The following is a 17,786-nucleotide window of genomic DNA, read 5'->3' on the forward strand; positions in this document are numbered from 1 at the left end:
ATTAATAATTTTGATGCAGACTTATAGATGCCTGCCTATGTCACATCATTTCTCGAAAAGTCCCATCTCACAGTAGTAGCCAAGGTATTTTAAAAGGAAATATGTAGATGTCCGGTAACCGGACGCCTACCCTGCATAATTCTAGCTGTCCGGCAACAAGACGACTAGCCTCTCCGCAACTGTTTTTCTAGCTGTTCGGCGATCATTTTATATATGAATACTGTAATGAATAAATTTATTGTATTATATTTTTTTTGGCGTACTAAGGTTTGAATATTCACCTGTAAGGCTTATTCAGACAATATTTTAAAATTGATTACCGGACGCCTAGAAAACCCCTATAGAATAGGATAGGCTAGGCGTTTTGTTACCCGTTGGCTAAAACACTGGCTAGGTTTCTGGTTACCGGATGTCTAGACGCTTCCATTTATAAAATGGTAACTGTTTTTGCTGTGGGTCTCATAAGTCATGTTATTTCTGTCTGGTGACTACTCTCTTTCCATTATTGTTGATTCATTGAATGTTTTGTAACAGGATGATTGTATATGGATAGTGGGAATTTATGCTATATAATGAAAATCTTTTTATTTTTAAAATTTTTGAGCCTTTCTCAAGTTGCTGTGTGCAAAACAATTTATGATCCTTTAAAAACAGATTCATAGTATAAGAACTTTTAAAGTATTTTGTGGTAAGTTAATGAAACCTTTCACAATCACATTATTAATTAAGTATTCAGTTTTTGATTTTTATTGATGTTTACAGTACATGTAATGTATCTTCTTTCAGATAATATTCCTTGTTCCTTTGATGGTTCATTCCACTACAGCTGGTTCATATACCCTACACCAGCCAGGAAATTGGTCTGTTTACTTTAAGATCTGAAGAAAATGTAACATATTTTGGATGTGCTTTGAGGAATCAGGTAAGAAACATGCAGCTAATGGCTCCTATTATAATTTTAATGCAGTATATTATTAAATTATACCTGTATCTAGGTTTTGTTGGAGCCTATACAAAATAAGTCTACTTCTACACTAATGATTTGTATAATGTATGTACATGTACTGTGACTATTGAATGGCTTAAACTGACAAAACTGGCATTATTGAAATTTAATTTCAACAATCCGGTTTTGAGGAGGATCAGTTTGTGTAAAGACTTCATTACATTGGCTTTTAGCCTGAGAAAAGTCTGTGGCACTCAATAAGTACATAGATAATTTGAATGCTTAACACTACATGTACATGTGTATAAGTTGATATCTCATTAAGTTGTAGAAGAGTTCTAAATAATAGGAATTTTAATTAATTATTTGAAGTAAATCAATTAATTGTAATTTAGTTTAATTGTAATGTGATTATTTACAAATTTAATTAACCCATTCTTAACTTAGAAATTATGATGTGATTGATTTTTTTTACCAGTTTTATTGCACCAAGAATAAGGATGAGAATGAAGACTGTAAAGGTTCCTGAGATACATGAAGATAACATATACTTTTACCAAAGACTTAATCTTTTTTCAGGAAGGCAAGTGTTTGAGCTTGTTTATGAAAGCTGTATTGGTATTCCATTTTGACAATGCTGCTAGCTAGAATAGAAATAACATCTTGCTGTGGTATGGTCTGTGGAGAGTTTTACTAGGTAACAACCATTTTGATAGCTGTTAAAACAGTGTATACTTTTAACCCTTAGGCTTAATGAGGCAGCTATGTCTGCCTTTGCAACAAGTGCAGATCAATATCAACCTGCACATCTGTGCAGTCTGATCATGATCTGCAGTGTTTGATATTTAGTCAGCAAATTTTCTATGAAAACCCCCTATAAGCTATAACTGGTACTGTCTCTATTTAAGATGGAGTAGTCCATTTTACAAATTTAGCAGGTTAAGGGTTAACACAATAAATGCAAAAAATGTGTTCTAGAACATCCTATTTGCAGTAATCATAATCTACAAACAAAGTGCATTTTATATACTGACAGCATGCTGTTGTCAGTCTGTCAGTATTTTAGAGCATTGGTTGTAAGAATCATCTATTATCAAATAGTGATAACTCTGCTTTTATTAAATAAAGCGACTCCCAGGTTAATTATTTAAGATAAAATGTTTTACTTATTTGTTACAGGATATCACAGATAGATTGAATATTCAACAATGATCACAGACCATGCAAAGTTTGAATCTGACTTGCACTTTTGAATTTAGAAGAATCTGTGGAGGAGGGTGAATGCTCAGACCTTTAATGATACACGATATTGCTGACACAGTGTGTCAGTCATAAAAGAAAGGTCATAACATTGCACAGTTGGTCAACAATGATTTAAATCCTGTCACATTCTACCAGTGGAGAAATATCTTATCATAATATTTTAAACTTTTGAAGAAGATAACCAAGTATTACCACTTTATCATGTCTGCAGAAACACCTGGATTGTTATTGTTAAAAGTGACAGTCCAGTTGAGACAGTTAACTTACTAAAATCTACTAGTACTCCCCCTTGCCAAACGAATATTATCGACATGGAATGACACAAGCCTGACAATGGTACCTGTATGAACTCCTAAGAGAATAGTATTTGTCTGAAAAGTCAAAGGATTCTGTTTGCCCCAGACCACTTGAACTGAAAACTGAAATTGTGATTGACGAGGATTTTTCTGAGAACTGAAAAAAGGAAGTGAATATAAAAGATAGAAATTGTTGTTGAATTCAAACCTTTTAATACACAACACTTTAGCCTATTTTGCTGTTCATATAGATGTGTTTAGTTGTTAAGGTTAAACATCAAGTAAAGGTTGTAGTTTCAGTTACCTACATTAAAGTATTGGCTGGAAATAAATATTTACTTGTTACCAGAGCTTGTAGCAGTGTAACCTTCATCAAAAGTTAAGCTTAAAGTATTTTTAGAAAAAAGGAATTTAGTATGTATTTTGCCATAGTGACATAATTCAAATTATATTTCATTGAAATTATGGATTTGTCTTTCAATAAGGGATCTACAGCATATAATGTAATGGTCAAAGAATGTTCACTTTCTTCAGTATTGTCAGTTATAACTAGCCAGTGAAAAAAACAGATTATAAGGAAAGGGATGACTGAAATGTTTATTCTTACAATAACTACTTTTGTTACCTTTTTTGTTTTGTTATTTTAAAGTTTTTTTATGTGAAATTTTTAGATTTCCTTCCTGAATACTTATACTTTCAAATATTTAACTTATTAGAAATACTTTTTTAAAATAAGCTTCTGTTTTTAAGTATTATTGTAGGAAAAGGGAATTTAAAACATATGTCGCCATGGTAACACCATTTTCTTAGAAAATATGGAAAGTTTTTATTTGTCTGTACTTTCTAGTATTCTACTTTAAAATAAGCATAAACAATAAAAAAAATCAATAGTAACATATGTTTCATTTATTTCAAAATAGCCATTTATTACCAGCAGGTAAAAGGCAAGTTATGAAGAAACAATGACAGAAATGTCTTATTCTTATAGTTGTTACTCATGTTACAAACGCTGTCATAAAACAAAACATTTTAATTTTTTTAACATGGAATTTCGAGATAATATTCTTGAATACATACCACTTTATAATACTCAAGTTATCTGAAACACTTTTCCAAATTTAGCTCTTTTTTTAAAGTATTATTATAGAAAATAGAATCGAATGCATTTTTTGCCATGGTAACATAATTTAATAATGTTTTTATAGAAAATGTGAAGGTCTTTAGCCAGCTAGATGTTTGCACTTTAAGTGAATATCTAAATATTCTTTGTAAAAGAAGATTCATTTATTTAAAAATAGCCAGTGATTACCAATAAGTGAAAACAAAAACTGAAGAAACAAGGACTGAAATAGTTTATTCTTGTGGTTATTACCCTTGTTACGAAATCTGTCATAAAACCAAACATTTAATATCTTTTCACATAAAATTTTCATATTTTACTTTCGAATACATATACTTCGAAATATTCAACCAGTCATAAAACCAAACATTCTTAATATTTACATGTGAAATTTTCAGAATATTTTTATAAATAAATATGCCTTCTAATATTTTACTTTTTAAAGTCCTTACTTTAAGTGAACAAGTTTTTTTAAAGTTTTATCATAGAAAAGAGAATTTAATATATTTGTTGCCATGGTAACACAATTTAAGAAATATTTTTATAGAAATTGTTGTAGATTTTAGTTGGTTATCATTTTGTGTAATAAGAAGGGATCTTATATATATCATGCAATTGTAACAGAAGATAAATTTATTTCAGAATTGTTAGCCATTACCAGTAAGTGAGAAATAAACTAGAAAGAAAGAATAACTGAAATGTTCTGTTTTTATTTTTGATATCTATGTTACAAAATCTGTCATAAAATTGACAATTTTGAAGATTTTCATCTGAAATTTTCAGGATTTATTTCTGAATGGGTATACTTTCTAAATATGCAAAAACCTGAAATTGTCAAATTTCCTCATCTGGACCCATTTTTTCAGTCATGGTCACATATAATTAAAATTTAAGTTTGAAGTATGTTATCAATATTTCTTCGGGAAGTTGTAATATTTTACAGTGAAACAGGCAAAGAATATAGGAGCTATCACAAAGATGCAGAAAAGGGACAGTTGCAATTTTTTGTCAGTGCAGTCAATAGCAAAATGACTGATGAAAACTGAACAATTTACGCACTTTACGTCACGTTCATTTCAGTCCACGCGTAAACATTTCGGTCCGCCCAACATTTCACACGCGTTCATTTCAGTCTATGGGTAAACATTTCGGTCGGCCCAACATTTCACTCCTTCGTTAAATTTCAGTGAAAAGATTGAGATACAAATGAACTAAAGCAGTTCGTATGGTTCTTTCACTTGTTACATTGGGTAACACAGGATGATAGCCAAGATAAAGGGTACCCCTGATGTTGCACATATGGTGAATTTTAAACTCAATCAAAATTTCATATCTTATCATGTGATTTCAAGGTACATCCTTTGAGCACAAGAATCTATCAGGGTTTTCTTCAATTATGCAAAATAAAAAAGTAACGGATGCTTAAGGAACCACACCTCTTAGGGCCTACGGACTCTAGTATTAAACAATTCTAAATAAATACTTTTTCGCCGACTTCTAATGTTTAATATCATAATTAATTTTATTTATATCTCCGGCTAACTATATTGAAAACTTAATATAGAGAGTAGCCATTGATTCAAAGGTTGCTTATAATGTCTTCAAAGGTGGTCAATCACATCCCGGGAACATTTTATGACCTATAATCTACATAATTTTGAATCTATCTGAGGAAGACTGTAGCATCTTTCTAAATTTTTAGAACATGTTTAAGAGTGTCGATTTTATGGCTAAACGGCATAGCCAAGATAAAGGGTACCCCTGATGTTGCACATATGGTGAATTTTAAACTCAATCAAAATTTCATATCTTATCATGTGATTTCAAGGTACATCCTTTGAGCACAAGAATCTATCAGGGTTTTCTTCAATTATGCAAAATAAAAAAGTAACGGATGCTTAAGGAACCACACCTCTTAGGGCCTACGGACTCTACATGCCAAAGCATAACATACATAGATAACACAGAAAAAGTTATTCATGGTGTTGAAAATAAGTTAAATAGTTGCATTAAGATGTTTTCAATATTGCTTTATGGAATATAGAGTTGATTTTATGCATTTCGTAATATATCCAGAGCTGGATATCAAAGTACCATCAAATGAGACAATATGCACTGCCTTCCAATTTACATTCTGAACAGAAAACTAAGAAGAGTATGACAAACTTCCTTGAAACCTATTAGGAAATATGTATATAAATAGAAGTAAAGGTTTCAGATAATAACTTTAAACACTTTTCTGATACAGAACCAAATACAAACTGATATCAGGGCCTACGGACTCTACAGCCATGTATGGTTACTAGTAAAATAGTTGCTGCAGTATAATATTTCATAGTCAGTTTCAAGAATTAGTGATATTTTCTGACAGTCTTATAATTCTTAGATCATTTAAGAGCATTATATAACTAACATTTTTTTTTGTTTTGCATTTTGATTAATATATAAACTTTGTAAAGACACAAGTGAACAAACTGTTTCATCATGAACATGAAGAACATGAACAAATCATTGAAATGTGTCAGTGTACCTCACTTTTGGTTTTAACAGGAAGATTAATCACATTCTGATATGACTAACAATGCTTTAATCATCACAACGATATTATGTTGACATCTCGTCAATGTGATATTTAGCGCCATGTACCCATCAAGAAATAGCACTTTCAAATGTCATGAAATATTTAATTTAATAACATGTTTTAAACAAAATGTCACATTGCACAAATGTGTTGATTAATTTACAAACATACTTAGTTATTCGCTTTGCTGAATAATTCACAATAATTTTCATCCGAATTGAACTCTACCGCAAGACGTATTACCATTTCCGGTCCTGGCATGTATAAACAAAGACCTACTATTGGCGCCATGCTTGCGCGAAGAAACAGTTCCATTATGATTATATTTGATATAAATTTTACAATAAAGAAATTATTAGAAGCGAAATGATTTATAGCAAAACAGTGCTTTATCAATATCACTATTTCTACACTCGGGTGGTTATACGTCGTCCGAAATAATTTCACTCGGCCTGTGCCCTCGTGAAATTAATATGTCTGACGTATAACCGCCCATTGTGTATAAATAGTGATAAAGCACTGTTTTGCTATAAATTATTTCTTAAATAAAACATGTTTAAACCTAGAAAGAAGTTCCTGAATTCCAATATAGAATGGTTGCATATTTAAAATACAGACTAATATAGGGCTACGGACTCTACGCATTATGTTTCATCCCTGCTTCAGTCAACAGTACACAAAATTATGCAAAAAAATTGCTTTCTTCAGCTATTTGGTTCCTTGTTACAGTCTCATGTTTGGTATGTTTGTTTCTTTACATTATCTGGAAATAGATTGGTAAATGTAACAGAAATGGGACTCGTTATGGAAGTGTAGAGTCCGTAGGTCCCTTGTATAACATTTTAACTTGTATTTATTATCAATATATAAATACTTTGTTTATACAATTTTTATTATAAGTCTGATACAGTGTATCCTTAACCATACTTTATGATACTAAACAAACATCAATATCCATTAGATCTGTAAGATTAGTGTTGGAAATTGGCAAAAATATAATTAATTTATTACAATTATATCTTTTTTCCCATTATACTGTTTACTATCAACATCTTAGATGTTTGAAAGAATGAAGCTCTTTTGTTATATCATAAATGAGAAAAATTATTAGTATTAGATATGATTATTGCATAAAAAATTCTGATTTAGTTGCATGAATATGGTGGGGCTACGGACTCTACAGGGCTACGGACAACCATTTTTTGTTCAAAACTTTTTTCTGCTTCTTCTCTGATGAAATGTCTTTTCTGTAGTTAGTATGTGGGATAACCCGAAAATAATCAAAGGTTCATTTTTATATTGCTCTTGTTTTTGAGCAAGGGGTACACTGTTGAAAATGGGGCTACGGACTCTACATAAAAATGTCAAGATTCAGCTATCATTTTTCAGAAAATAATGTATTGCAAATCAATATCTTGCTTTTAGATGCTGGCAAATGTGTTTCTTTTTCATGATTATAATGATTATATCTGCCAGTTTAAAGAATAACTTTGGTATTCCCTTTGTAGAAACAGAGCAGGTAAAAACCATCAACACATAACGAAGTGATGAATTTAGTTATTTATAAATATCTTGAATATTTTCGGACCAATTTCAAATCTGTAAGGAATGCGTCTTACCTGAATGTCATTTGAAGTTAGAAAACTTGAAATAAAAACTGTAACAAACTAAAAAGTAATTAAATAAATGGTCAGAAAGTAATGAATTTTCCGTGCAACAGCATAACGATTAAAAATGAGCCATTTTTCGACTCTCCAACCCTTGTAAATAAAAAAATACTGAACAAAAGTATGATAAACCATACATCACCAGAAAGCCCTTATAAATATCTTTTTAAAAAAGAATAAGATGATATTGCATACCCTAAATATTGTCAGAAATCAACATATAACACAGAGGAATATGAAAGTGCCCATTTATCTTGGCTTTGCGGTAAAACGTTCTTTTTTTTTTTCTTTTTTTTTTTGGGTTATTTTTTTTTAATTTCAAAAAGCAGCTAAATTCCTGAATTTAAGAACAAATTAGAAAATTAAGAAAATGTTTGGAAATATTGCTTTTATATATGCACAAAGATTTTTGAAATCTTTTTTACAATCTATCTACGAATAAAGTCATTTTTTTTTTGTAGGAAATATTGATGAAAAAATATGGCTGAAATATTCTATATAATTACCATATCAAAATCTGCTCGGACAATAAATTGAAATCTAGTCAAGATATTTCGAAAATCTTAAAAGTTTCTATTACCACATCGAAGAACAATGTATAATCTCAATTGCACTGTTTAATGTTTAAAGAGCAGTAAAAATCTTTTGTTTCCAGAAAAAGTGAATCAAACAGTGACATTAAGCCAAATTGCTTCAAAACCATATGCTATAACTAACAACCATTGTCTTGATTTATTTTACCGTTATGACTTTGCAAATTTATCAATAAAATATCTGAAAGCAATGCAAGCAGAGCCCTTTACTATAAACTGAGCCATTTCTTTGATTTTTATTCTTTATATTGCAATATCTTTGTCTTTTGATTCCAATAAATGTTTAATTCAAAATTATCTACGCCACAACGAAGGTATAATGTTAATTACTAAATGTTTTGAATTGTTATAAGGTTCTAGTTAAATCTTCACCAAATATTCTCCTTTGGTCATAAAATCAAAAGGATTAGAGATGAACTCAAATGGTACACGTGGTAGAACAATTGTGGATGGAAACAAGAAAAACTTTGAAAAAAGTATTTTTAATAAACCAGAAAGGTCCACTTAGTCCAACTTTCTTTCTTCCTCAGAATGTAATTTACACTATTTATTATTTTAAAATCAAATAGATATATAAACAAAGCTAATTTCCTATATTAGTATTAAAAAATTCTAAATAAATACTTTTTCGCCGACTTCTAATGTTTAATATCATAATTAATTTTATTTATATCTCCGGCTAACTATATTGAAAACTTATTAGTATGTTTCTTTCAGGAAATATTTTTATATGTTTTATCTTTATGCATAGTTAGTTTAACTTGTTTTAATTTATAAAATGTATTATATAAATTCAAGCGTTTTACACTTACCTTTTTTATGAGTTTCAGTTGTATTCCGTACTTAACACTGGAAAAAATAATTCATGAAATTATTACAATAAGACATGTAGGGTCGGCTTTTATAGTTTTGCAACCCATTATATGTAACAGTCAATGATGGGCTTAGCACAGAGGTGTATACCCACCAGATGAGTCAAATTAGAGTATGTATCCGTTCACTTAAAAAATCACAAAGAATGGTTGTTTTTCATTCATATTTACGTGGGACACTAGTGATGTTCATGATATTCAATATTACATGAATACATCCGGTATGTTCTCTTTTTTTAACAAGAAGCGAATTGAACAGTGATTCAAATATTCTTTAAGCATTCATTAAAATCGTGCTAAAATAAATTTGTATAAATCAAAAAATCATTTCTGACACACATAAACGGTATACAGAATGTATATTTATAAATGACACATATACATCATGAAATTTAACTATATTGGCAGAGAAGATGCAATATTCGGAATACGTCTACATAAAATTTATTATAACTTGCTCGTTTACAAACATAATTATTATTACATACTCGTTTACATACATATACTTCGCGTCTGTACATATAAGTTTCAACATATAATCAGAAAGATTTGCTATATTTTAAGCATTTTATTTTACAGATTTTCATCTTAAACACACCGTTTTGTGAATCGTACATTCTTATGACAGATACACATAAAATGAAAAATATGAAAGTCGGATGCGTATTGTTATATCTTCTTTTTTCAAATATTAGTATGAACTATTTGATAGAATAACAAACACGTGCAAATAAATAAGTAATAACTGACTCTACTGCTTGACCTTGTCATTGTAACTGGGTGGGGGTGGGTGTGGGTGGGGTGGGAGTTGGCTCTTACTCCAGAAATCCGCTGAGACAGCTAGCAAAACTACATGATGCCGCTAAAGAAGCATTCTGAATGGGATTCTTGCATTGTAACGAAATTTACTTGTACATGGCAATAATAAAAAAAAACAATATAAGTACGAAATATGTAACAGAATACACAAACTATTGTTGTATACACGTGCAAATATAATAAGTTATAACTAACTCTACTGCTTGGCCTTGTCGTTGTAACTCAATAGTGGGTCTCTTACACCAAGAATCCGCTGAAACAGCTAGCGAAACTACATATGCCACTAATGAAGCATTCTGAATGTGATTTAGAAACTGACCCCTGCCACTTAAGATGGGGAGGGGACGGTTTACAATTTATATTAAATGCAGTGCATTTGTATCAATCGTTTTGTAATATAATATATCTTCATCGATACAAAGCTACTCTTATCTTATTTATTTATATCTGAATCGTACAAACGTAAACAAACCTACTTCATTGAATAAAGATAAACTCAAGTACTACTTGTTGTCAAGTCTTACTTTGGCATTTTAAATGTAACATTAATGTTGTTTAAGTAGAGAAGTGACTGATATATGAAACTATTATAATAAATGTTAAAAGTGTCAAATGATTTAAATAAAAGTATAGAAATGCAAACGAAATCGTTACGAATTCTCCAGTGTTAAACGATAATATTTCCCTTAATGCGACTTTAGGGAAACAGAGATAAGATTTCAAATGAAAGCCATTAAATTATATGTGATAACGCAAAACTGTTTCGCTGTAGGAACAACTAGAATTAAGTGTGCTATACCTTCTTCATCAAAAAAGTTATATTTCTATCTGATTTAGGATCGTATTTCTTATTTTGCCCTGGTAGCATTTGTATAAAAATATTTATATATGATGATTACATTGGCAAGGATTCTTGCAAATTTTTGTGCAAAATTAATGAATGCATGATTTTATTTTCGGACTTCATAGGGACAGTCTGGGATAGAATACTTGATTACGGAAGATGTCAAAACTAGAAAGGTCACCCATCTCAAATTTGAGGAAGAAACGTGGTTGTGAGATACTTCTCGTGCTAACGAAATATAGATACGTTTAAGGGAAGTACGGGACAGGTTTCTCCAGATATGCAATTAAGGTCATTTTGCCTTGAAATTTAGTGTTCTTAACCCGATTTTTAACTCGACAACTAAACTGAAAGGCTGAAAATGTCATGCGATAAAGAAATAAGTGTATGTAATACATTTGTTGTACAAATGTGCACACAAATGAAATGTTGAACTTATAAAGTAGTGGATCGGGGCATTCAAACATCACACATGACACTAGAAATTGCCAGAATTGTATATTTGTGTTGAATTCAGTTTTGGTTGTATTGTTCAGCTGTTCTAAACTATTCTGAAACAAACTGGTTAACCGTCACATATTCCTTTCTGCATGAACGTACATTCAACCTATCTCACATTTTATGCAGAAATGTATGATAAGTAAAAAAAGTACATTAAAATAATCTATTATTTATTTGCCGGTAAATAATTTAATAAATAGATATTTATTCTATCGTTCAAGCAAAAAGATGTACTTTCTCCTGACAATATTTTATTTTCATTATCATTATTTTTCGCACTGGAATCAACTCATTATTTGTAGAATTCTCAAATTTAATAAGTCAATGGCGGAATGTCCCAATGATACAAATTGCCAAAATTGCCATTATATCATTCCCAACATGACTGAATATATCAAAATTGTGTCAGAGATTTTAAAAAAATCGGAGGCATTTTAAATTTAAGTAATCTAGGGACAAATAGTAAATTTTGACTCAATTTGAGCATAATGGTAGGGCAATTTTAGATGGTCATTTACATTTACGTCAAGTAATGCTGTTAAACGGTTTCTATTTTTTTTCTTTGATAAGATGGGTTTAGAGGCATTCTATTTATGATATTTGTAAGGATTCCCGAAAATTAGTATTTATATGTAAATTTTTTGATTGCATAATTCGATTTTCTAGACTTCATAGAAACGGCCGGGTAAAAACTATGTACCTAAGGTACGGAAGGCAGTCAAAGTTTGATTGGTCATCCATCCAAGTGGATGCAACTCGAAACGCGAAAAAAAAAGTAAATGGTTATGTTACACTTGTCTCACGTCTGGTATCATGCTATAAATATACATACATTTTAGGTCAATCATTTGCAGATAATACGGGACTGGTTTCAATTTCACGGGTGCTATAGTTATATTAGGTGCTCTTTATATGTTTTAACCATAGCTTTATAGTTATATCATGTGCTCTTGATATGTTTTAACTGTTTAAAGGCACTGACCTCCAGATTTGGATAAAAAAATCTTTCTTTCAAGTTTGGTCAAATTATGAACATTAGAATATGAGTTTTTGTTTCTAAAATATTTTTAAAAAATCCAAATCAAGAAAAAATGATGACCGCGCCGGAAATCGAACACTGGACCGCCGCGGCAATAACCAATAGCGCTATGGCGGAATTAATGAATTATGACTTCAAAATATAGATATTAATAATCGAGACAGTTTACCTCGAGTAAAGCGTTACAAACGCTTTTCCATTTTCATCGTAAAAATAAGTAAAAACAGCAAAGTCGCATGTGTTCCGTAACATATACTAGTAATTTGTTAGTAATTAAGTTTTAAACCCTTACGAAATATAGCATTTATTTCCAGATATCTAAAAACGTTTGTTTTTTGTTGTTGTCGAACGATCTGGAGGCCAGTCCGTCCCTTTAACTGTCTTTTGCTTGTATTTAATGTGCCTATGCTAGGATTTCAATACTTTTAATCATGCCTTTTATATGGTAACACATTATGTTCTCTTTTCAGGTATTAGATGTCTTTAAGTCGGTTTTAAAATATCTTACGAGCTTATGTTATATTGTAATTGTACCACCGAATTTACTTGACTAGACCAGTTGTGCAATTTGGGCCATTAAGTGTCCTGGCACCGAAATTTAACTCGTTTTTATCATAAAAAAACAACTTAAATGGCAGTCTCAAAATGCGATGAAGTGCTGTTTATGTAATACATCCGCTATACTCCTCCCGGACATTTCTCAAAATTATATTTTATTATTTCGCATTTGTATTAACGCATTCTTGTATAATTTTTATTTTTACTTTACCCTGCTCTCATAAATCTATAATATACAAAGATGCGAGGCTTTAAACCTCCTCTATGTAAGACAAAGTCCGCCGAGACAGAAAATGCGTTGGTGGTGATGAGAAAATGTACAGAGTGTAACAACCCACGTTATTCCCAATCCCATCCCCGAAAAAAAACACGTTTTTGTTTCTTGTGCAATAGTTTTTCGTCGCCACCACCACATACACCCATCTCATCCCACCACCGACACAGACGCCCAAAATTATTCTTTAAATTTTACTTCCTCCTCCGCTCTAAAATTTCGTCTGTACATTGTCCCGCTTTGTGAAACTCTTGTTTGTCGTTATTTTAAGGCTTGTTTTAAGACAAATTCAGTAGTAGTTTTCTTGTATGTATTTTTCTTTATTTGAGTTACAAATCCTTAATCTACTATATAAATAAAAAGCAGAGCAGTGCTTTCAATTATTCCCTCCCGATTTCTATGTTAAGGTGGGTCAATTTATCTTTGTCAGCTGAAGAGAAAGATAGACAACAGTCAGTATATCGAGTTATTAAACCATAGACTTTGTGCTAAGTTTTATAAAACCCAACGCACATGGCAAGGTCAGATGGGCAGTGTAAAAATGGCCGAAACTGTACCAGTACACCTATGTTTTAAAGAACAATACTTCGCAACAGAAATAAATCGCAAGGTTCATACACAATCAAAATTTTATCTTCTGAAACTATGTTTTGACAAACCTAAAAACTAAAGAAAATGAAAATTGCCATATAAATGAATAGATGCAGAAATCTGTAAATGGTTTTGGAACATCTTTCTAAATAAGTAAATAACTGCAGAATCGAATCGTTTGGTTAGACAAGATAAAGACAGTCTTCACCCATAGTATTAATTGTCCCTAAATAATTGAAATCATTTAAATTCATTTTGCAAGCCGCTGTCGTAATAAACGTCAGAAAGATTATGCTATATAACCATATGTCACATTATCCAAGGCGGGGTTAATTACTAGTTAACAAATTGAGCAAAATAGCATATGGTTGGCCCTGATACAGAGTAGAAAGAGCAAAGGTCACTCGAATAAAACGTTATTTCTCCAAGGTTTCGACTTCCCGAAAATAGTTAAATTATTATTGTCGAGGACCCATACTCGTATGACGTTCAATCCAAAAGACTGACAGTTAAAAGTTTGTTATTTTCGACATGGCATGCAGTCGATTTTAGTTCACCCTTTTCTAGAAGAAGTCTTATTTTGAATGTATGTGAACAAATGTTAATAACGATTGACATAGTGTTTCTTGCATTTTAATAGCACTTAAGCATCAGATATTGTTATTCTAAAACAATTTCCATAAGCTTCAGAAAACAGTCTACGCTGCCCTTCGACTTTAAAACATCGTTTGCTCATTCTATTTACGGCCGTTTATCTCCAAATTTTCGTTTCCCTTGGACTTGAATTGACCAAAACAATCAAATGTATGATAAAAGAATTACTTGGACTGCGTCTTGCAATATAAGATTGATAGGCTCGTGGCAACACAAAGAAGTAAAGCTCGCCTTTTAAATCTTGTGTTGCTAGTTTTCATTTGCTAGTAAGATTTTGCCTGAATCAAAGTTTTTGTATATAACCTTACTTGTATTCTTATTTTTTCAATAAAACTAAGATAAAAAGTCGGTAGTCATTTCTACCAAAACACTTATTATCCCTGAGAATACATGAAAGATACTCAGGGACCATTCTTAACTCTTTTTTTTTTTTGCCTTTAAATATATACTTCAAATGTGGAAAATCTTCATAAAATATAAAATTAATTAATTGTGTATGTACAGTTACATCTTTCAGTATCAGTCGAGTTCTAGATTTTTAGTGGTAGTATGCATGTCGGAACAATAGTACTAAATAGGTAATCAAGCTGCACTTCCGGACCGGATAATGGCGGAAAGAAAAGATCCTGAATTGTTTCCCAGTTAAAGTTTCATGTTTCATGCTAACCGGTTCCTGTTTTTATTTCATTTCGGGCCTATACCTGATATTTTATTAGCATTTTCAAGAAGATTTTTTGCATAATTTACTTATGTGTACATACCTACATTTTCATGATTTTAGCTGTCTGTTTGGGAGATATTCCATAGTGTTGACCTGTTATACAAGAAATCTCTCTTAGAAGATACATGACCCCGACCTCTTGGTGTTTTTCGTGGATTACAAGTCATTAAAGACCATAAGGCTAGTAATTCATAAAATTGGCCTGGCTACAGCTCGCAGAAAATTGTAACTTTCATATAGAAAATATAGCAAATTTATTTACTGTACATCCTTTACACTGCTTTAGCTATACATGTACACATCGTCTAATGCATAGTAGCGTCGCATAACGGTCAGATGTGTGGAAAAGAAAATACACTGTCATTCAAGTTGAAAATTGGTGGCTCTTGGTGGAATAGGTCTTGCTTAGGGGTTTCTAACAATGGCCACATAGCATAGCGCACAGTACTTAACGAGGTTCGTAGAGACATGTAGTTTACAAATTGCCATTGTTTAGAAAGTGGAAAGTTGAGTATCAAAGTCAGTCAGTGTTTGATAAAAGTATAAGCGCCGAATGTATATGTATTAATTTGTAAAATGATATAGTACATACTCGATTTCTAATTGTGTAAACGAATCATATTGCACGGCCGTGACTAAATTTATTTATATGTATGTCTTTTATGTGTCATTTTTTGCAATGAAGATTTTTAAATGCTGCAAAGGATAGCGTCATAGCTTCATATTCAAGAGGGCGAGTTTTTGATACCCGGCAGAAATAACACATACATTCGTAATCCTGGCTATTGCAAAAACACCACTTTTAAGGATATTTGTAATGGGACACTGTTGCTTCTTTAAAGGAGCTCTGTCGTCTAGGTTGCAACTTAATTCTTATTACCGATAATACACATAATTTACGTAAACTTTATGTAGTAACTATTCATAATTTGGATCTAATATATCTTAAAAATAAAAATGCCGATACAGTTTCGATTTTTTGCGCTTTAAAACAATACTTTAACTATGTAGTTAATAAAACCTCAAAATCAACTGAACTTTGCTGTAATAATATGTTATTCATTTTTAATCAGATTATTTTTTAAATGTTAGTTAAAATACACAGCAACATCTTTAAATAAGCTAAATTCGTGAAAACGAAGAGAAAAAGTGGAAACAGCACATAAAATAATAATGACTTTGTCGTAGCAAATAGAATAATAACGACTTTGCCGTTTCGTACTTAAAAGCAACATTGATTTTATATCTACAAATTGACATCTACACATATCTTTTCCTACAAACGACGTTTTGTCGATTTAAACTGAAAAATAAAAACACTGAATGTTTATTTCACCAACGGGATGAGATCAAAACCTGAGAAATATATAATGATATTTAACAAAATTAAATGACGTGATTCGGCTTCTGCACATTTGCTAAACCGGACGTAATGCATAGCGTCATTGAACCAAATAAAATGGAATTTAGAACCGACCCGGACTAAGGAATTGAATACCAATCAGAGAACTATTTTCAATTCACGGGTGAATTCATAAAAACAATAATTTCAGGATTATTCTTAAAAAGGGAAAACAAAAGCAGGAAAATTTTGACTTGTAATATAATTCCAAAAAATTTCTGAAATTTACGGGACACTTTCATCATTGGCAAACATTTCAAAAAGTAACCATTTTGTTGGACTTTATGATATATTAATTGACAACTGCGACAAGTTCCATTAAAATCTGTTGTAGACAATGTTCTCTATCTGCAAAAATGTCATTAGAATTGTGATTTTCAAAAGGACTGCCATTATAAATATTTCTTTGGGCCCGAATTTTTCAAATCGGTCTAGCAATATATCAAGCACACGACCCACTAAATTTTCAGTATGTCCTGAAAGTGTGAAAATTCGAGATTTAATCAAATACTTCACAGTAGAAAAGTTTTTATTCTAAACGCGCAGAATTACCTTAAAGTAGAGAACTTATTAATAAAATATTTGTTAAGTTTAAAAACTGTATCCTCAGTAATTTTAAAAATATTTCGGAGTTGTTAATTGTTGCTTAGAATATTTGTCAAGTTTACAATAGTCAAAGTTTTTTTTTCTGTATTTTCTATCTCATTTATTTTATTTATATGAAACATGCTTTTCATCACGTACCTTTGTCTTGTATTCCAAAAATTAAGCTTGATGCACTGCTTTAGTAAATATCGGTCAGACTGCAAGCAGCATTCAACTGTGTGTGGTGATTTAGCAGTGTTGAAATTGAAAACAAAGTGTGTGAAAGTGTGTGTTTATTCGTGTCTTGAGACCTAAATCTATCAAACAAGGTATCCGATAGCCGTTGTTTTACGGAATACCAATTATGCTTTTCTCCGAACTTTATTCCGTCATCTCTACTTACAGTAATGTTTTCTAATCGCATTCTGTGGTACAAAAGTTCATTGTAATCAACCTGCCA

Source organism: Mercenaria mercenaria, chromosome 7, assembly GCF_021730395.1.
Source record: "Mercenaria mercenaria strain notata chromosome 7, MADL_Memer_1, whole genome shotgun sequence".
Classification (NCBI taxonomy): Eukaryota; Metazoa; Mollusca; class Bivalvia; order Venerida; family Veneridae; genus Mercenaria; species Mercenaria mercenaria.